The 22,240-nt window shown below is 41.8% G+C and overlaps 1 protein-coding gene across 1 annotated transcript in view; it reads left to right on the plus strand.

Moving 5' to 3' along the window:
• The window catches only part of PTPRT (protein tyrosine phosphatase receptor type T), a 428,744-nt gene that overhangs the window by 179,645 nt on the left and 226,859 nt on the right, over positions 1-22,240 (plus strand). The gene's annotated exons all lie outside the window — the stretch shown is intronic.

Below are 22,240 nucleotides of genomic sequence, written 5' to 3' on the forward strand. Positions count from 1 at the left end.
TGTTTAATTCAGTGGAGTTCAGCAGCAGTTGCTTTAACTCAGTTTTAATCATGGGGTGGGTGTGCGGTAAGAAAAGGGGAGGCAAAGAGATTACAGACACTCACCGAGAGCTGTAACTCCAATTTCTCTGCTTTCCATCCAACTTACTCTCTGTGAAGCCAGTGAAGGAGATGGGAGATAAACCTGTTGTACTGTAGATTCTCAGTAGTATGAAACATGAGTCCTCCCAAAAGGAAATATTTCTCTCTCCTTATGTTTAACTTCCAAAGTAGAGCTGGGAAATGAAGCCATTTCCTGGAGAAGTGATAAATGTGCAGTTTATATAAAGGATCTAGTTTTCAGCATTGCATCCTGTGCCATACACACTTGCAGTAATAGTCTTTCCTGGTTTCTCTTGTTTATATTCATCAGCAGGGTGTAAAGAAACATATTCAGGAGGAGTACAAAACTACAAGGGTAACAAGACAAGTGCATAGACCAATGGTGTATTCTCAAGTCTATCTGTATTTCTCCTAACATCTCTTTTGTTTCTCTCTTCAACAGCCTTTTTGCTCCTGTGTAAAATGACCAGGGAGTACTGGTTTAAACTTGATCTTGTTTCTAACAATGTGGGAGATTATAATGGCTCTCCTGTCACACCACTGAGTGTTTTGACTAAATACATGATATACATGCAAACCTTTTAGTTTGCATTTAGAACTTAGAATTTCTAGTTAGAATTATTAAGGAAGTTTAAGGCAGCTGCATAGAAATTAACTCAGGACTGTTGATGCTCAGAAGAACATAAAATACCAAGAACACATCCAAATGCCTTTGTTACCTGGAAGTGTTCTTGCAGTGGATAACCACCAGACACTGGCATTAAGGCAGCTCCAGAATCTTCTGTAGCTTCCAGTCTGGGAGATGGCACAAGTCTGAGTGGTGCTGAACAGAGACCATTGCAGGAGTTTGTGTCAGGAATTCAGGGGAATGGGATTTTTAATGTTTGCATAGCATTTAGTTCTGAATGCTGGAGCTGAGCTGATTTGCTTTCCGAGCCAGTGTAACTGAACTCCAGGGAGCAGCTGATGTTGGTGCTATTTGCATTTGTCCTATCTGAATGAAGAGATTGAAGAACCTGTTGCAGTGTTAAGGAAGGAACGATCACTTTGAAGTTAGTTCATGGTTCAACACTGAGGTTGTGAGACAAGGAAACAGCCAAAACTGCAGTTTGGAGTAGAGATTTTGCAGCCTTCCTTTTCCATCTCTACCCAAATGAAGAATGCTTCATTTTTTTTTTAAAGCAAATAATTTCCCAGCATCTATTCTAGCTGCAAGCTGATGAAATACTCTTGTCAGAGAATCACTCCCTCAAACCTGTTGCACTGCTTTCCAGCTTTGCTCTGATGTGCTGATTTTCTGCCATAGTAAATACTTCCTCTGGTACTGGAGACTGGTTCAAGTCACACCCTCCCCATCACCCCTGTCCAGCTGGAACTTTCAAAGATGCTTTAGATCTAAGATGAGAAATTTGCTGTGCAGCAGGGTGATAGTTACAGCAAGACCTGCAGCTGTTTCATTAATTGGCCTAGGAATTTGAGAAGAAAAACCCATAATATGATGTTTCCTAGCTCCCAAGAGTCCACACTGCCTCCTGAACAGTTGCACTATTACACCTTCAAGGTGAACAGGAATGGTTTAAAACTAAAAGATATTTACATTAGATGGTGGGATGAAACTTTACTCAGAGTGTGGCACAGGGCCCAGAGAAGCTCTGATTGCTCCATCCCTGGCAGTGTCCAAGGCCAGGCTGGACAGGGCGTGGAGCAACCTGGGATAGGGGAAGGTGTCTCTGCCTGTGGCAGGGGACTAGAATTAAATGATCTTTAAGGTCCCTTCCAGCCCAAACCTTCTGTGATTCTGTGATTATGCCCTGCTCTGGTGCCAAGACACACAAAACCCCTGTCTAAAGAAATCATTCCAGTCCTCTTTCTCCTTTCTTTTTCTAACCAAGTTTCTCTCCAGTGCATCTCTTGCCTCTTTCTCTTTCTCAGCAGGAAACTTTCCATCAGGGCTTGTTTGCATATGAGGAAGATGCAAATAGCTGCAAGACTTGGGCTCTGTTTGGATCCCATAAATCAGACTTTGCATACGCTTTACTGTCCTATTTATTACCCTGCAGCTACTACTGACTTACATGACAGACTACAACTTACAAACTGTTTGTTCCCTCAGCAGGGTACAGACACAAATTAAAATGGAAGAGGTTTGGATTACTTTCTTCTACAATTTTCTCTTTTCTTTCCTTTATAGTACAGCAGAACCTTATTTTGCTGTTGCTGCTCACGACTTTTTGACTGATCCTTGTGAACACTGCTGGCCACATCCTGCTGCCTTTTGATCAGCAATGTGGTATTATTGAGTCTTCTGACCCAGACTGCACATAAAATAGTGATTTATCAGTATTTCCCATTATTCTGATGTTGAAACTGTAAATATAAACACTTTTGTGCTTGCTCTTACATTGTTTTCTCCCACCTCCCTTTTACTTAACCCTACCTGTGCTCTACTGGAGGACCCTTGTGTCAAGAATATGATGTTTCAAGGATGACCTAGTGTGGCAGTTTCAATTTGAAATTAGGCAGAAACCAATTTTGTGTAGTGGTTTCAGTTTGCTAATTTGAGATTTTTCAGCTAAGACACTAATTTATGTGGTGAGTTTAGTGTTAGCCAAATCACCACTGCACTCATCAGAATTATTTATTCATTTTCTGCTGTGAGATAGGATTAGAAGGAAGGCAAAGCAGGCTCAAACTTTAAAGGGTATAAAGAAAATTTTATTAACAGAACTAAAAGAATAATAAGAATTAGAATCATTAGAATTCAGTCAGTTTATTACTTCTAGAATAGCCTTTCTTGAGTTCATTTAGGGGGAGGAGTGTCTCTTGCTACCGAGACTTCTCTACAGGAAAACAGTTCTCTTGTGGCTTCAAAGTCACAGTGAATCAGCTGCCCTCCCTGATTTCCATTCTCCCTGAATCATCAGGGAGAAATTTGATCACTGTGTAAAAGTCTGTCCCCTTGACTAACAGCTTTCCCCACAGCTCTTTGGCTAATGGGGTACACTTGTAATGATGAGCTGTTCAGAAGTAAAGGTTCTCTTCATCTATCTTTGAAATCATCTTCACCCCTGGGAACAGGGATCTTCATTTTTCCTGGGGGCAAAGGGTCTTCATCACTCTTCTCTCTCTGTTCAAACTTCTCATGGGATCACATCCACATCAATAATTTCTTGTTCAGCATGGATGCCTTTGCTCGTGTCTACAATTTGAGCATTCATGTGCTCGTTGTTGTAGTCCAAACCCAACTGCTCTTGACAACTGAAGTCTTGTCATAAACAAGCATTTTTATATAAAATTATATATATATATATATATATGTGTGTGTGTGTGTGTATACAAAACCACCAGGATTCTTTAAGACTGTTTCATTAATTTCTCTTAGAGGAGTTACAATGGAGTATTTAGGAAACATTTTTTTTTTGTCTCTGGGACAGAACTTTTTCCCCACGTGCATGGTCCTCCTAAAGCTTGTCCAGCAGGATTTGATTCAGCATTAGTTGACACTGCATTTAGTCAAGGAGACTAAGGAAAACCATTCTGGTATTGAATTATCCTCAAATTCACCATAGTGTCTTTATATCTCATCTCCATGGAATCACAGTACTGTTATAGTCTTTGGAATGGGATTAGTGGTGTTTCCTGAGCAAAAAGGGAATTTAATAGCCTTCACTGAGCTGTGATAGTTTCAATAAGGACTAGACTATTCTCTCTTCCAGGATTTACTTTCAGCAGAAAGGATAAGAATTTTCTGTGTGGCTCAGCCCCAGGTGTAGCAGCTCTACACTCATAAGGAAGTTTTATTGTTTTTCATATATCTCACCTCAATTAAAGCTGTCATGACAGGAAGAAAAAATGTCTAATCTCATTTGACCTTTTGTAAAATGCAGGCCACAGAATCCACAAGTCATTCTTGCATCATGAGCACTACTGTATAAATAAAGAAGAAGAGTCTTCAAAAAGGATTGTGATTGAAAGGTTTTAAATTATAGAAAATCTCACCAGCCTTAGATAAGCTCTTTAAATACTTAATTATCTTCCCTGTGTAGCATCTATACCTTATTTGAGCAAGATGTTTTCAGCTTTTGCAGCTAACAGATCTTAAGCCTTTCTTCTAAATATAATCAATCTTCAAGTATTGAATGTAAACTTGTATTGACCACGATCTTGGCTTTGTTTGGTTAATTTATGTGTCTTAGGTGTCTTTGCAAGGTCCCTTGTTCTGTTGAAGAACTGCTGTCAGTTCTGGGGAAAATATATCAATCTGGACTTTCAGGTATATTTGTGAAATATTTTCTATTGTTTCCACAATTAATACATTTCCTTACCATGTTTGTTCTCTTTCTTCCTGTGGAATGGGGAAACATTTAAGCAGATGGATTTTATTAATATTTCTTACCTCAATTGTAACACACAAAGCTCTTCAGCAGAGACAAGGAAAGGCACTTGTTCCACCAGCAATGTGTCATATGAGAGGAGATCATTGCCTACATGGTGAACTCCTGCCTCAAACAGTAACAAATAATACATGAATTATTGCAAAACTATCCTGGAGACCTCAAAAATAACTAATGGAGACTTGATGGTAGTCACTGGTTTTCAGTTCAGGTGTGGTTAAATTTAACATTATTTTTAATCAAACAGCCTTTTGGTGTCAGTCCCAGAAAGAAATCCCTTGAGCCCACTCCACAAGGGATTTGTGTGCCACAGAAAAGCTTTCAGAGCTGGGACATGCAGGATCTTTGTGTGTGCTCCTGCACCATGTTTCTAACCCTGCCTGCACACCATGAGGGCTGAACGTGTTCCGCAGCACCAAAATGTGTTCCCTGGCATGTTAAGTTGGGGGTGTTTTGAGGGAATATGGGGACTCCTGCTCCACCTACTGTCCCAAGCCTTTGCATCTGTACATGAGTGCCTTGGGAATCCTGTGCTGTTGTATCAATATGGAACTGTCCAGCAAAAATGTGAGCAGAAGGATGAAGTGGTACTGTGTGTGACCTTGTTCTGAGAGCTGTGAACTCCAGCCCTGTCAGCTTTGTTCTCAGCTCCACAGCAAGTGCTGTGGAGTTCAGGAATTCATCCAACAGGTAAAATTCCCAGATTTGTAGTGGGATTTTAGGAAAAAAAAAAAAATAATTCCAGAATTCCTTCTGTTTCTCTCTGGATTTATGTCTTTTAACTGTGACAAGAATAAAGCACAGAAAGTATTTTGAGATCTGGCAACCAGACTGTCACCAGCAGTGAGCTGAGCTGGTAGTTTGGCCATTATACACATTCTTTTGGAGTAAATGAGTCTCAGATTTTGTTTGGTGCTGTCTCTCCCACCCTTCTCCTTTTTTCAGGAATAATGAATGGTAGTTTCAATCCTCCCCAATTTCTCGCAGGCTCTGGAATGCTTTTTTTGTGAAATACCAGCACCTATCACCCATCATTGCAGCTCGCAGGGTAAACAGCACACTGTGCAGCACATTGGAATTTCTAGCATTTATTACTGCCTCAAAAAGCATTTTGTGAAAAAAGAGAACTGATCTTTTGGTGTAATAGTGTGGAGTGTCTCCGAGGGAACAATCTGAACCAAGAAGTATGTTGCAAGGCTGACTTTTAAACTGGAAATAAATAGAAATACAGCCCAGGAGAGGGAAAGCTGGGAGGAGTGTTGCGGTCTGCAGGGTAATGTGAAACTCTGTATCGTAAAAAACATGAAATAAAAAGAGAAGTATTGGGTGGTAAAGAAAGATTCACCTGGTTTTCATATGACTTAACTGGTTATCAGGCACTTTTGGTGTTTGCCTGCTGTATCTGGGACATTAGATTGCTAGAGGTGGTAGTACTACTATTGTTGACTTTTTATGGGAGGTGTGGGGGATTTCTGAAACAAGTCCTGAAGTTTGCTTCATCCCTGTTTTTTTTATGTGGGCAGGGAGAGGGAGGGCTCCCAACCAGAGCGATCCCTTCTGGTTAATATCTTGGGTTTTTGTTCGGTTTGGTTGGGTATTCTTACAACCAAAACTTACTGATGCTTAGCAAAGGCTCTGCTTTTATCATTTAAATTTTATTTTTCTTGCTTGTATCTCAATAGGTTGCCAGCCTTAGCTGTGAGTTTGGTTGTTTGTTTTTGTTTTTTTTTTCCGTCAACTTTGCCTTGATCATTTTGGGTAAGTGAACCTGCAGCCTGACCTTAAATGTGAGGGCTTTTTCTGGGGCCCACAGTGCTTGAGACAGAGCCTTGCTGGTTGATCCAGCTAGAAGATAATGAAATGGAGTGAAACCAGGAGGGGGGAAGAGATGAACAGATGTATTTACTTGGAAAATACAACGTAGTGCTCACTATCCCAGCTGGCATATGAACAGACATATGTAAACCATGGAGTGTCTGTGACCTCTAAGCACATGCAAAACACCCCAGAATATTTTTACACAATGTTTTTCAGGATTTGCTTAACTCTCTAAGGTCTCAGCAACCTCAGATCTATCTTTACTTTGTGGCAGCTGAACTTACTTTAGGAACCAGCATTTTACTCCTGGGATTTTTGTGGTGGGGGATGTCATAGAGGTTCAGCAGAGAGTTAGATGTCTGCTTCAAAAGCAGGAATGAGCAGCACAGATGGATCAGATTTATCAGAGGCGTCAGCAAGACAAAGTAAATTATATAAATGTGTATCAGCAGTGGACTTGCTATTTAGCATGGCTTCCACAACGATGCTGCCAGGAACTACAGGAAAATAAACTTTCTAACACAAAGCATGAGCTGAATATCTGTACTGGTTTGAACAGCAAAACCAGTGAGACTTCAAGTCAGTAATACAATTTTTAATAGGGAAGAGGAAAAAAAAGAGAGAAAACAAAATACATGCAATAATAAAAATAAAACCACTGACAGAGTCAGAATACAACCTGATACCCTGTCAGTCAGGGTGCTGGTGCAGTTTTCCTCCAAAGGGTCCAGCGATGATGTGGGAAAAAAAAAAAAAAGCCTGGTTCTTCCTCTGGAATCCAGTGGAAAAAGGCTACCTTTGGCGTTCTAAACCTCAGTTTTTATCTAGGTAGGAAAAGCTTGGCTCGTCCTCCTGGCTGGAGCATCTCCCAATGGGATGATGGAATCTTATCAGTTATACAGTAGGACTCAATGGCCCATTAACAGAAGATACTTCCCACAGAGATAAGAATGATCACCCTTATCAGTTATGGCCCGTCAACAGAAGACATTTCCCACAGAGATAAGGATGATCACCCTTCTCAGATGGTAATAGAATATGTATGTTGTATTGTAAACCAGGACAATATCGCGTGAGAGCGTGAAGAAACAACCCCCTAAGTCCACCCTGTGCAGCTGGGGAGGTGTTCTAATGAAAGCAGTTTCAAGTGGCTGTGTACAGTAAATTAGCAGCCTCCTGTATTTACTGCACTCAGTAGTGTGTACTGTACTGCCTGCTTGAAAAGCTGTAAAAAAGGGAGGCTTCTGCCTTGGGTAAAACCATTATAGGTTTTTGTGTCAGCTCTGAGATTTTTATAGGCACCTGTTCCTTGCCTTTCTCATTAGCTGCTCTCCAGGGCAGCAATTGGAGTGACAGCTATAACGTTATCCACTCACAGACACCTCTGCCCACATCAAAATGTTTTGCTGCAGGTAAGGTGATAATTTTCCTTGCATCAATCAAACTTCTGTCAGTAATATCAGACAAATGGCCCTCTGGTTCCTGCAGCATATATTTATCCTGTTTTCAATCTGAACAGGAGAAAATACAGTAGGTAATTTTGGTAGAAGGGAATGGAGGAAATTACTAATAATTGGTCAGTAAGACACTTGCATTGATAGGGTTATTCCAGTAGTGGGGGTTTATTTGTAATTCCAGCAGTGTGAGTCCTTGTATGGGGGCTGCACTACTGATGCATATGGCTTTATATGTGTTTTTGTGGAAAGCAGAAGAGGAAAGGTAGTTTATTTCAAAATGTAATGTTAATATTGTACGTAAAATACATGTATTTTTAAATTTCTTTCTTCATTAGCTTACAGTTTCTACCATGTGCTTTCTCTTACTGTTTTTGTCTATTGACCAAACCAACATTCCAGGTGCTTGTGTCATAAACCAGGAGCAAAAACAAGTTCAGCTTGTTGTTGGATATGTGAGATACTGTGCTTGTATCCTTGGGGAGAAATGGGTCAACTTTTATGATCAAACTATGAAGTGCTTTGTGACAAAATGTGTTTAAGTGACACAAACCAAAACAAACCCCAGTACTGTATCAGAACATAGCATAAAGGCATCGGTGCGGCACGACTTTGATTACATCCCCCTGTTCTTTTTGTCCCATTGACCCCTGCAGACACCACCAAGTTTTGCTTATCCTAGAAGTTCATTGTAGGAGGAAAAGCCATCTGTGTTTGCTAGACCTGGCCTGTGTGTGCAGGGATTGGCCCCTAGAGCCTTGTGTTGATAAACGAACAGAACACTGAGCTCTTCCCTTCTGTTTTCTCCCAGGCATTACCTCGTGATTATTCAAACAAGGCTTGTCATAGCTGGAAGTAAAACCATGGAATCTTATGGTTGGAAAAGCCCCCCAGGGTCATCAAGCCCAACCTGTGCCTGATCCCCACTGTGTCACCCACCTCAGAGCACTGAGTGCCACATCCAGGTTCTTTCAACATCTCCAGGGACTGTCTTTAGGGCTCCTGAAAGGACAAAGTCCTTTTGTGTGCACTGCAGAGAGTCAAACTGGGTATTTGCTGAACTTTTGTAAATAGATGGAGACAGGAGACAAACCCAAAGGCAGCAATTATGGTAGTAATTGAAGTTGTCCAGATAAACAGAAATTTGTTAGTTAGTTGGCAATACGAGACATTCACCTGCCAGAGATGAGTACCCAGAGCTGAGCAGAGCAGACCTTCCCTGGAGGATTCCAGATACCTGCTTGTCTTTGTAAAAGTGACTCAGGACTTGCTTTCTGAGGCTACTAAAACGTGCTCAAAATAGCAGTATTTGATATCACTTCATGTGATTATTTCTGATAATTTCTAGAGTGGCTGTAAAGTTTACCCTATGCCAGCTAAACTTTAAATAGTAGAGTATTTAGGGCAGTGGCTGTAGTCACCCAGGAATACAAGCACAAGGACATCCTGCCATGCTCTCCATCATGTGTGAGAGCAAACCTGTATTTCTTAACTTTTGTGAAGAACTGACCCCAGGGGACTTAATGTGATATTTAAATAAATGACTGTGATTGAGGCCCTGAGGCCAAAGGCATAAAATGTGACAGCATGGTAGGATCACTTAGCTGAAATTATACCTCAAACAATTAATATGTTAAATGAGTTGTCTGATAGCTTGGTAGTGTCTGCAGCCTGTTTTCTACTGCAGGTATTGTCATGTTCCTGTTGGGAAGAATCCCTTGGAGATTTTTTTTTTTTAAAAAAAAGCATTCAGTAAAACCCTGCTGGATTCCATTTTCAGGAAAATTAAAAAATACAAACTTAAATAGAGGAATAAAATAATAAAGGATGTGGAGTGGTAAATCTTACCTGAAATCAAAATTTTGTGGGACGTACAGAAATGTGCTGGTCAAATATCTGCACATTGCTCTGTGATCCCAGCAGGTAATCCAGTGCACCAAGTACACACGTGGATGATTTGTTTGAATGTGTGGCTCAGACACCCTGTACCCCTGTGATAACAGGAAAATTCACTTTTTCATTTAATTTTCTGTGGTTCATTTGCACTGAGGGTTGTTTTGGAATGAAACTTTAATGAATGTCAGAGGACTTAGTTGGACTTCTCAAAATTAGTTGTCAGTGGTCAGCTCCTACCATCTGCAGGAGTGGTGGCCATTCCTATTTCTGTGCAGCCTTGTCTACTTAAATCCACCCTTTCTTGCATTCTTTTGACCATCCACCAAAACAGAACTTCCCACCCTACATATCTTCCTATCCTATCTGTCCTTTGTTTCCCAGTTCTTCCTGCTTCACTACACTTTGATGCTGTTCCTCTATCCTGACCAGAAAATAGGTTTCTAATTCAGGGATAAAAGGATGAGACTTGGAGCTGAGAGTCCTTGATGTCCTTAGGGAGGAATTACTCTGTCTGGAGCTTTGTGCAGTCATATGATTAACTGTGTGAGGGAAGAATAAGTTCCTCTCCTCTGCCACAACTTGTGTAAAAATAAGCCATTATATCTTTACCTGAATCCCAGAGTTTCTATGGAGTGGGTGACCCAACAGGAGGAATTTTTTAGATAACTACTGCTGCCCATTGAAATCCCTGTATCACCAAGGCATGGGCTCAAAGTGCTGGGCTGAAAAGGAGGTTTGAATTCTGGTTTCCCACGTGAAGGACAGGCAGATGATTAGCACAAACGCCTGGGATATCTGGAGGTCACATCAGTTATAACCAATTAGTGTTCTACTTATCAGTGGAAAAAAAAAAGTGATTTCAAATGCAGTTAGTAAACAAAAGCCTTTCATGTTCTTTAAAGACCACTTCAGGGAGTGCTGGCTTTGGGCAGGCTAAAGTGAGTTCATGTTTCACACGATCATTTTGAACAAAGTTTATTTTCGTGCAAAACTCTTTAGTATTCAGTGGTTAAAGAGAAACTTCTTGAGCAGAGCTTTTTCTTTGTGGATTTGTGGTGCAAAGAACCCACAATAAATACTACTGCCATCTGTTCCAAAGAAGAAATGTTGGGCTATGAACATTCTTGCAAAAGCTGGAAAGCTTTTTAGTAGCTAAAAATGCATAATTTTAGAATTTTTGTTTGATTTTTCTTTGATTTGATGAAAAGATTTTTTTTTTTTCATGAAGAGCCTCCACCACATCCACATGGACAACACTTTCAGAAAGTACATGGATAGCAAATTTGGAGCTGATGATGAGGAGAATTGAAGATGCGGTGTCTCAAAATTTTCTCAGCACTTAAGGAAGAATGCAAACCTGCTGTACCACCTATGATAAACGAGCTTGTTTGGCCAAAGAGATTTTCTATGTGTAATGGTCATTTTTGCATCTGTCCAGTCCCTTCCCTGTATTCACTAGCAAAGTAAAGGAACTTTGATTCCAAAAAGTTGTTTCTTTTTTTCTCCAGGGAATGGGCACAACCCCGAGGCTGCCAGGGATGCTCAGGGTGGAATTTTGGGGTGTCTGTGAAGGGCTAGGAGCTGGGCTGGATGGTCCTTGTGGGTGCCTTCCAGCTCAGGATATTCCATGATGATTCTTCTTTCTGATGGAGTGTTCCTCACTAAGATTTGCCACATGAATAGAGCAAAAGCTGTGTATAGACCAGAACAAGTAAAACTTCTGCATGGGTTGGAAACTGCAGATATAATCAGGAATGGTTTATGTATCTGGAAACAGTGTGTTCCTCTAAAAGCTTGCTAATTTTATTTTTAAAAGGGAACATAAATATCTGACTCACTCTCCCATACGTCTGCTGTTCTTCTATAGAAAATGCCTTTGCTAACAATACTTTCATGTGCCTTGTCTTTTTAATTACTAAATAAGGATTTCTGAATAACAACCATCAAACAGATTAGTAGAGATCATAAACATCTATTTTATTTATCCTCACAAAATATGCTGTGATTCCCCTGTCTGATTCAACCCTTTCTTTTATTGGTAACTGTCTTCTGAGGAGGCTGTGCTTGCAGATCTGCCTGACCTCTCTAATCTTCTCTCCCAGACTGACATGTCACACTCCTTTGGGGAAGGATTGGAGTTCTCATTCCGTGTGCTGGATTAATTGTGTCCCTGGGTTTCTGAGCACCTTCCAGGAATTTCCTCTGAGTGAACCTTAAGTATTCTGTCTGTCAAGAACTGTAGTTCCTGTCAGGTGCTGTAGCTGCTAGATTTGGACTCCAGTTCTCCCAGTTACAGCCTGCCAGTAGCAGGGTTCAGCACTCAGTTATATTCATGGTGCCCTTCCAGGCACTGTTCCTCTGAGCTGCACTGTGGGCTCTCCCTGAGCTTGGCACTGCACCCATGGGCTCTCCCAGAGGCTGCCACTGCACCCATGGGCTCTCCCAGAGGCTGGCACTGCACCCATGGGCTCTCCCTGAGCCTGGCACTGCACCCATGGGCTCTCCCAGAGGCTGGCACTGCACCCATGGGCTCTCCCTGAGCCTGGCACTGCACCCATGGGCTCTCCCAGAGCCTGGGACTGCACCCATGGGTTCTCCCAGAGGCTGGCACTGCACCCTTGGGCTCTCCCAGAGCCTGGCACTGCACCCATGGGCTCTCCCTGAGCCTGGGACTGCACCCATGGGCTCTCCCTGAGCCTGGCACTGCACCCATGTGCTCTCCCAGAGGCTGCCACTGCACCCATGGGCTCTCCCTGAGCCTGGCACTGCACCCATGGGCTCTCCCAAAGCCTGGGACTGCACCCATGGGCTCTCCCTGAGCCTGGCACTGCACCCATGGGCTCTCCCTGAGCCTGGGACTGCACCCATGGGCTCTCCCTGAGCCTGGCACTGCACCCATGTGCTCTCCCAGAGGCTGCCACTGCACCCATGGGCTCTCCCTGAGCCTGGCACTGCACCCATGGGCTCTCCCAAAGCCTGGGACTGCACCCATGGGCTCTCCCTGAGCCTGGCACTGCACCCATGGGCTCTCCCTGAGCCTGGGACTGCACCCATGTGCTCTCCCAGAGGCTGGCACTGCACCCTTGGGCTCTCCCAGAGCCTGGCACTGCACCCATGGGCTCTCCCTGAGCCTGGCACTGCACCCATGGGCTCTCCCTGAGCCTGGGACTGCACCCATGTGCTCTCCCAGAGGCTGGCACTTCACCCATGGGCTCTCCCTGAGCCTGGGACTGGGTGTGCTCTGCATTGCTCCCTCATCCCATTCCTTTATTTGTTTCTTGTCACCAGCTGTCTCCTGAAGTCTGTTCCTGTTTGTCCTGAACCTCCCCCCCTTTGTTAGTGTGGGCAGCTTATTTGTGAGTGGTCCTGAGCTCCCAGTGGTTTTATTAGGAACTTAATATTAATTCATAATTGGAGTCTGATGAGGTTCTAAATACATGCAGAAAACCACCTTTTATTTTAAGAGCTCTATGTGCCCCTTATTTAACATGTATGAAATTACGAAATTTTGGCGACTCTCTTGCTGTTACGTTAATATTACCTCAGATTGTTTTCTGTATTAATAAGGACTGCACCTGGACATGGAATAGTTTTCCTGTCTTTTGCAGGACAATTAGTGCATCTCTGCTGGCTGCTGACTTGGAACCACACATGGTTATATTCACAAGCCATCACTGCTGCTCTCTAATCTAGCCAGTTCAAAGGCAAATAAAATATGCCATCTTTCAGGATTGAATTACAGAATGGAAATGAAAGAAAAAAGATTAGTAAAAAAAGTAATGCCTAAAGAGTAGCCTTATTCTTCAGGGAAAAAATTAAATACCTGCTGACAGCTCTTACCTCAATGATGTTCTTGTTTCTGTCAAAACATCAGATGCCCCATCATTTTCACTGGCATTTGCAAGACTCTTTTAAGAGATGCAGAGGAAAGCAGAGTTTTGATGGGTGGGGTTTTTATTTTCAGTTTGAATCCCTTTCCCTAGCCATTGCTCTTTGTGAAAAGATTATTTTTTCCCATGTGTCCCCTCTCAGGTCAATTTGAGAAGGATTTGGGAGCCAGAAGAAGTAAAGGATAGATAAGGTATAAAATAGGTATAAAATATACCCAGGGCACAAGTTTCTCTCCTGTAATGTAATTACTGGTGGGAATTGCTGCTGCACAGTATCACTGCGATGGGTAAAAGAAGAGATATTTGTAACATGGGCAAGCTGGCAATGGGAACTGGGATACTCTGCCATAGCCAACAACTCTGGTGTGTTTGTATTTACTCTGTTCAGAGCTGTAATGTCTTCCAAGAAGATCTTGGAGAAGAAACTTCAGCAAAGTTTCTCCCTCTTCTTCTATAGCAGCATCACCTAAATAGGAGGTGTGGTTATATCTCTCTTTGAGGGTGCCACCAAGTGCTCTGTTCTGACCCCTGAGTGCTGGTGATTTATAGAGTGCCTGCTGTTGGTGGAAAGGATGGCAGACTCACACATTAGTGACCACTTTTACTTCTTATTTTCTTCAACAAACACTCTAACACTGGTTTTTCTTTTTTGTCCACACCCACTCACATGAGAGAGAGGATGAAAGCATGGAGAAATGAAAACCATGGAGCCTAGGCAGTGAGGATGAGGGAGGGATTCCCTGTGCAATTCCCCTTTATCCATAGTCAGTGTCAGTCCCTGCGTGTGCTGACAGGCAGGGGGGTGTGGGAAGGATAAGAGGAATCCACTGCACTTTCTTTTGCAAAGCATGTTCACCACTAAGCTGCCCCTCCCAAAGTTGAATCAGTTTGTTCTTCACCTCAGGTATTCTGGTGTTGATCTCATCTCCTCCCTCACTGTTCTTATGCCAGAGTTCAGGAATCAGAAACATTTAAAGTTGATGTGCCATCGAAATCAGATCCATTCCAGCTGACACAGAGTGGATTCTACCTCTGATTTTGATTCATACCCTAGTGTGTGCTGCTTCCCACAGCTAGTATTGCTTCTTTAATTAGCTGTCTCCCAGGACTTTGCTGAATCTATTCTGAAAAATTTCAAACTCTACTACCCCTGGAAATTAAGATCCTCTCAGCATTCATGTTTCATGGAAAGACAAGATCTTAATGTAATAACTGTCTGCTTCTCATTTTTCCAGCAAGTTTTCTGTACTGGAGGGGTCATACAGGGATGTTGTGAACAAAAAGTTCATTGTAAGATGTGTGGTTCTTGATTCAACTCAGAAGTTTTCACTTAAATTACGGCTTTATGAAAAATGGTTTTCTCCTTTAATTGTTTTTTACTTGCTTTCTCTATCTTCTTCCTTAACCAGAAGGAGTAAAATTCAAATACAGGCAACTCTACAATTCATTCTAAGGGGATTTTAAAGGAAATAACAGATCATGGGACATTACATTCTTCTTCATCTCCACTCAGAGCAGATTTAGATTACCTCATTACAAGTCCTATTTTCTTTACTTACAGAAATTTGCCTTCAAAGCTTTGTTTTCCCTTTTGTATCTCTACAGAATGGAAGTTGCCTTTCTACTTTCTGGCTTTTTTAGCGTGTTTTTTTTAACAAGGAAAGTTAATAGGGCTGATAGTTTAGAATGCACACTTAAGGAAATGCATTTTGGAGCTCCTCTAAATGTAGGAGATAGTCTAAAACAAGCTTTTCCAACGCTTTATGAGCAATTTGCAACAGCTGCCCCTTAGCTGCAAATTCTGCCACATTTTGCAATCCACCTTAAAGGCTGAGGACCTTGATCCCTCAGGCCAGCACCTGTGAAAATATTGATGAAAACCATGTCTTTATGTAAAGACAAATTCTGCTCCAAGAGAACTATGGGATACTGGAGGAGAACTGCTGCTACTGCACCAAATCCTGATATTCTGCCCCTGCTCCCCACAGGTCCCTCTGCTGCTATCTGTTTATCTGATTAAAGGAAATAAAACAAGCAGTCCTTTAAGCCACCACATTGTACATAAGGGACAGAAAGCTCTGTCAAACAACCAGAAAAGATAACCTGATAAGCAAACTGGCCTGAAAACTGCATATTGCAGGCATAAATCCTGGGGTGCTCCTGTCAGTCCTTAATGCCACAGGTGGAATCCCAGAATACTTTAGATTGGAAGGGACCTTAAAGGTCATCTTGTTTCAATCCCCTGCTGTGGGGAAAAAAAAAAAAAAAAAAAAAAAAAAGGAAGTTGTGTTCTTGTGGTGGCCTGTTTAATTCTTAATGTAATTCTGGTTTCTACCAGCTCTTCCTTGGTTGCATTTGGAAGTTTCTCATGTGGTGAACACATTTAGCATAATTCAAGATGGGTAAATGGCTGGCTTTGTGACCAGTAAACCCTAAGCTCTGACAATTTGTTCCCAGCTGTGAAGCAACTGGGCAGATGGCAGCACCCAATCCTTTAGGAAGGACAGAACAATTCCTATGGCCCCAGGACTGAGTTCCCGTCCATTCTGAGAATCTTGTAGGAAATAAGAGAATGGAATCCTGTGTTTAAGAGAGGTGGGATGAATCATTTAGCAAGGCTGGATCCATTTGACTGTAGACTGGACAAACTGACATGGATTAATGAGAAACTATAAAAACCAGGTAAGGAAGGACAGCAGAATATAGATCCTACCAGCTGTGCCTCTTTAGGCAAAAACACATCACACAATTTACCACTGGAAGGAAGTTTTCGTTATCATCCAGTCCTGGTGGTGGAAAAAGAAGGCTTTGTAAGTGTATTCCATATTCAGTTTGCAAATCTTACCTGTTCCATGGGTAGCTTGTCATTTGAACCACCAGAAGCGATCCACAGTCACGTTTTCCACTGCTATCCCCAACAAATGAAACGACAGCAGTAAATCCCATAATACAGACAATCCTGGCACAGATGTAACAAGAAGATATTTTTCCCCACTCTGAACCCTGCTGCAGTTCTTTAGTGGTTTTATGTGTCAGCCTATGCCTGTGCCATAGTAGAAGGACTAGGACTGTATTCAACAATTGTGCTTGTACAATATTCATCAAGATTCTCCCTCTTCTGCAGGGAGGAATTGGGAAGTTTGCCATGAAATTGGCCCTGTATGGGAGACCTGTGATATCTAAGCACTAGTTTGAGTCATTGCACTTGCCTCCTGTGTCACACTAGGCTGCAGTTAATTCTACTGAATACGTTAGAGTGACATCCTGAGGGATGTTTTTTAACAAGGAACATAAGATTCCCACAACCGCAAACCAACTTCTCTTCATGTGCAGCTACTGAGTATTTTTGTTTGTCTACATGTCAGAATACAATGCCTTTAGACTTATTTCCCACTTTAATTGTGAGATGCATGTGCTGCTATCAGCCACTTAAATTGCTTTTCATTGGAAAACCTTGTCTGCAAACACAATTGAGTTTAACATCCAGGCACTTGAACTGACCCACCAATGTGACATCAGCTTAAGCAAAAATAATTAATCCTCTCTTAATTCCAGTGAAATTGAACACAAGAGAGGCTGCTCAGAGACAAATTGGTGCTGGCCTGCCTCAGCTCACCTGCAGGGTTTTTCTGTCCTGAGAAAGGGTGAGATGTGTCTTGATTTTCATCACTGGGTCCTTTGATCTCTGAATACTACAACTCCTTCAGAAAATGCTGATGCACAGACTTCTAAATCTGTTCTGTGATTTTTGAGGATAGGAATTGGGTGCAATTCAGACACAAATTAATCTCGCTGAGTAATTAATTGTGTCAGATGAAATTTCTAAAATCTCCATTTTCCTGTGGAAAGCCTGTGCTTTCACGTGGTTACCTTGGGTCTCTTGAGGGATCCTCCTGATTGAAGAGGCAGATACTGCTGGTGCTAAACATGTGAAGGAGATTGAACTTAATGAATCAACGAAATAAAGGGGTTTGTAACACCCAATTCGAGTTAGAGGCCACTCTAAAGATACTTGAAAAGGGCCATGTGGGTCAAGTTAGCTAACTGTGGATGCCAATTTGTGTATTCTATTCTGACCACAAAATACAGGCACAGCTTGGGATATCTGTGGGATTGTGCCGTGGGAGTGGAGTGTGTATTGCTTTGTTCATGATCTGTTACACTGCCTGCTGTCTTCACAAAATCAAAGCTTAGCAAAAGCCTGCACGTACCTTATGTCGGTGAGACAAACTGCACCACAGCTTGGTTTTAATTCTTTAGTACATTTTGCTTCCTGGTGTTGAATAATGCAAAGGCTTTTTTTTTTTTTTGGTGTGTTCTTGTTTTGTTTTTAGGGTTTTTTTTTCTCTTAATGAGGGTTTTGGTTTTTTTTTCAGGCAGCTGGGGACCTGCTCTAGGTTGTTGAGAGTTCCTTTTGGCAGGTGTTACAGGTAGATCTTTAAAAGTCCTTATCTTTAAAAATCAAACCCTTGTTTACACCTGCAGTGAAAACAAGCTTAAACATATAAGTGTAAATTTTAGCAGCAGCTCTGATGAACGTGTACACAAAACCTTTATGAAAACATTGTTTTTTTGATGAAGGGAATCTTCAGTATGCTGCAAGCACAAAATTGACAGTCTGTTTGTGGAGCTGCCAGCAACTCCCTACATCTGCTTTGACCCCTCTCTGGCTTTACAAGTACAGTATTTCCCTAGTCCTGGGCTGTTTCAGGCTGCTGTTATGTACACCTCCTTGAAGTCTTGAGCTGTGTGTCGTTGTGAGCTAAGTGTGCTCCGCAGAACCCTGGAACCAGTTCCTGTAATTCTGCCGTCGCTGGTAAGAACTGAGTAAGAACTGGTAAGAACTTAGTGGGGAGCCCTGAACTTTGACAATGTGCTCTTTGAAAATCCAGCATTTCTGGGCCACTTTTCTGTCCAGGACACGTGTCCAGTACCTTGAACAACACAAAGCCTTCTCTCCTGATGCCTGGGGTTATGATTCTGCTCAGTTCCCTGCTCCTGTCTCTCAGGTCCATGAACTACTGGAGGGTATCTAGCTTCACCTACAGCTCTTACAGATGCACTGTGTTGGATTTCCCAGCAAAAGAGAGAAAATTATTCTCTCTGCAGCAGGGGGGGCAGGGGATGTTGCCTGCTGACCTTCCTGTTGTCCCTGATTACTCTCAGGAATTCTATCAGTAATTTCAATAAGTAAGATGGAAGATGCAGCAGTATCTTTTTTTTTTTTTTCCTTTCTTTTTTTCTGTTCCTAACTGCTGTTGTAATGCCTCATAAATAAGCACCTTAAACTCCTGGTTAAATTTAATAACTATCTGTATTAGTTATTTTACTACTGAAATCCTTTGTTGTGGGACGGAGCTCACTCCTAACCTCTCTTGTGTTTGTGTTTCCTTTACAAAACCTTAAGCAGTGTTCCAGCACAAGCACCCCTGATTTGGGAGGTGTGAAGTGATTTCCACAGATCCACAAGATTATCTGAATGTAAGAACTGGAATCCAGACCTGGTGCCACAGGCAGTTAGGAGCTGCAAGTTAAAACTGCAGGGCTCAGTGTAATGGATTGGCAGTAACACAGTACTTGGAATTCATTTGGCATTTACATGCACAGTAAATTCCAAATGAGCTCCTAAGAACCCTATAAAAAGATAAAAAAGGGTGTATGTGAAGCACTTGTTTCTCCCTCTAACATATATTCTCTGTGTTCTAGGTTATAACCTGGCTTTGTATCATAGGGAAGATCTTTTAATTCATACAAAGAGGTGATTTACATTCTTAGATAAAGTCCAGGCATTTCTAATAACATCAGGATAAGTAGACCACTGTTTTCTTTGCAGCTGAAGCTTGGAGGTTCTGTGGGAATTCATCTCAGTTTTACTGCCCATGTTTCAGGGCAGCTTGCTTTTATGCAGTGAATATTGGTAGATCTCAAAGAAATATAGTCCCAGATTTTATTACCAATGAAGGGAATGCCTGCCAGTGGTGTGGCAGATCGTGTTCAAGCTGGCAGCTGGTGACAGATGTGGATGTAATGGCTCTAAATCACTCTGTGGACTCACCGTTTTCCATATTTTACTCAACTTCCAATAAGAGTTGTGCAAATAAATTAAAGTGCAGCTGTCAAGATCAGCAGCAGAGTTGAAGGCGTACGTATAATATAAAGTATTCAAGAGCTGATGCTTTTTGCTGGAAAAATGTTGAAATATATTTTGTTAGATGAAAGCAGCAGATTTGTTTTCCCTCTTTGTTTTTCTTGTCTTGCTTTTAATAATCAAGAGCACTTGTAACCAAGTTTCAGATCTCAGAGGTGTTTGTTACGGTTTTGGGCCCCTTCTGCATCTGTTCCATTACTCCCAGTGCACCCTTGTCTGGTTATTCCACCACTTAGACTGCTGGAAATGAAACCCTGGAATCACATGCTTGGGGAGTAGAATACCTGTGCATGAACCAACCATAGCTGCTCAGAAGGTCCAGATGGGTTTAGCTCAGTTCTCGTCTTTTATGAAATTATTGCACACCTCTTAAAATCATGGTTTTTCATAATCTTATCACAAACTATCAGCAGACAACTCTAGTAAAACCTTTATTAATCCCTCTGTGCCCCAGTGAGCCCACCTCTGGTCTCACCAGGGTGTGCCTGGCAGACTGATGAGCTCTACAGCAATTCCATTTGTCTGGAATTTGTCAGTCACTTTTTCTCCAGTTGGCACTGCCTGTTTTGTTTTTTGTGAGGTGCTGGCTCTGCTCTTACCTACATTTGGGAGGGATTTGAGCCAGACTTGGATGCAAGGCTTCACTCTCTCACCTTGCAGCTCCTGTGTTGGCTGAGCAGTTCCTTTCTTGACTCTTCCATCATCTCCTGTTTTCTGATACCCCAGGATCTTCTCAAATATTTGTGTTGTGGCGGAAGGTACAGGCACCCATGCAGAGGTTTCTTTTCTCTCACCCCCACATTTTGTTCCTGATCCTTGCAGAGTTTTTGGCAGTCATCAGTTAATGGAATTAGGATTCTTGCAATTCTTCTGTGCTTGGATCCACAGAGTTATTGTTGTTTAAGCATTTTTAGAAAACACTAAGTATTTGCACCTAGCATACAGTGCTCTTCCCTCCAGCCTGGCTACAGCCACCTGTTCAATGAACTATATTCATCAAGTCAATTTTAATCATGTTGATTGGACTGTGGAGCTGTGCCAGGGTCCTAATAAGCAACAAATGGGTTCAGAGCAAGCACAGAGCAGATTCTGTTAGAAAACAGTTCCCTGTGGTGCTGGTTCTTATCAGCTTGCCTGTGAAGGATAAGGAATCATCAACATTTCAGATCACTGAGGAACAAAAGAGCAGAAACTTGGCTTATTTGCATCACAGTGGTAACTCCATTTATTCTGAACTTGTACCAGCATGAACTAGAGAAGAATTGGGCACAGAGCCAAATAATCATTGTATTTTTTAAATAATTAAGTGAATCTACAAGGAGTTAAGCTGGTGAATGGCTAACAAGCCATTCAGTAAAGCCAAGCACTGCACCATAACCTGTGTCTGCCTGTTCTTAAGGACACCTTGGAAAGAGTAACTCTGAGTCTAGCATGAAGAATTTGGCTTGAAGCAAAAGAATTTGTTTTAAGTAGCCTTACTAAGCACTAGAACTCTTTGGTGCAAGTATTTTGGGCAAGACTTGACTGACAGTATTATTCCTCTGAAAGGGATGATTATGTCTAGCAATTCACTTCTAGTTTTGTATTTGAGACCCATGCAGGCAGTGTACATTTACAAGCAGGAGCAACAAATGGATTTCTGTGGCATTGAACAAAGATCTCATCAGGTATTAACTGGAGCTTATTGGGACAAGGGAGGTTTCTGCTTGTAAAGACAGGAAATAGAAGAAAAATGGAAGAACTAGATACTTTACTGTGCTTCCATTTTGGGTCAGATGCTTTCAGACAGTTGCACAAGACTGAGGTGTTTGTACTGCTGTTCTTCCCACAGGTGCTTTGATTCAATGAAAATATGTAATCCTGTTTCGTGTGGAGATGTGTACGGATTGAATATTTCCCCAGGTACCTGACAGGAATTACTGACAGGACGAAGGGTGAATTTTGACCCCATACTTGATAATTGCACAGTGATACAATCACTAAGAGGCATTCCTGGTGATAGAAGTGACAGCTGATACAGTGACTCCTCTGCTTAAAATGTTGCCTTTGATCTGCATCAGAGGAATTCCACCCGTACCAAGTAATAGGAAAATAAAACCTTATGTGCTCTAGCTCCATTTTATATTTGTAGCAAATGCATAATCAACTTCTGATATTTCACTTCAATGTGAAGGTGCAGCTCTAGAATTACAAACGTAGGTTTCCAAACTGTGGCAGTTCCTTCCTGATCTTTCTTCTCTGTCAGTGCTTAAAATCACAGAGTAATATAATCAAATATCATAACCTTTCTACTGAGTGAACACATACAGTCCTTGTACCGAGTGATAAGCATCCCTTACAAAGGAGAAAAAATAATTTTCTTAATCATGATTTGAAACTCTAATGTAGGAAGAAAACTTCTTGTACCTACTGCTGTGTTGGTCACTTTGCATTTTTTGCTGCTGATTCTTCAATTTTCCAGGATGCCAAGTTCTTCAGGCTGCTGCTAATTATGTGCTCACTGTTATGGTAATTGGCATCTCTCAATTTTGTTGTTATG

Source organism: Cinclus cinclus, chromosome 18 (assembly GCF_963662255.1).
Source record: "Cinclus cinclus chromosome 18, bCinCin1.1, whole genome shotgun sequence".
NCBI lineage: Eukaryota > Metazoa > Chordata > Aves > Passeriformes > Cinclidae > Cinclus > Cinclus cinclus.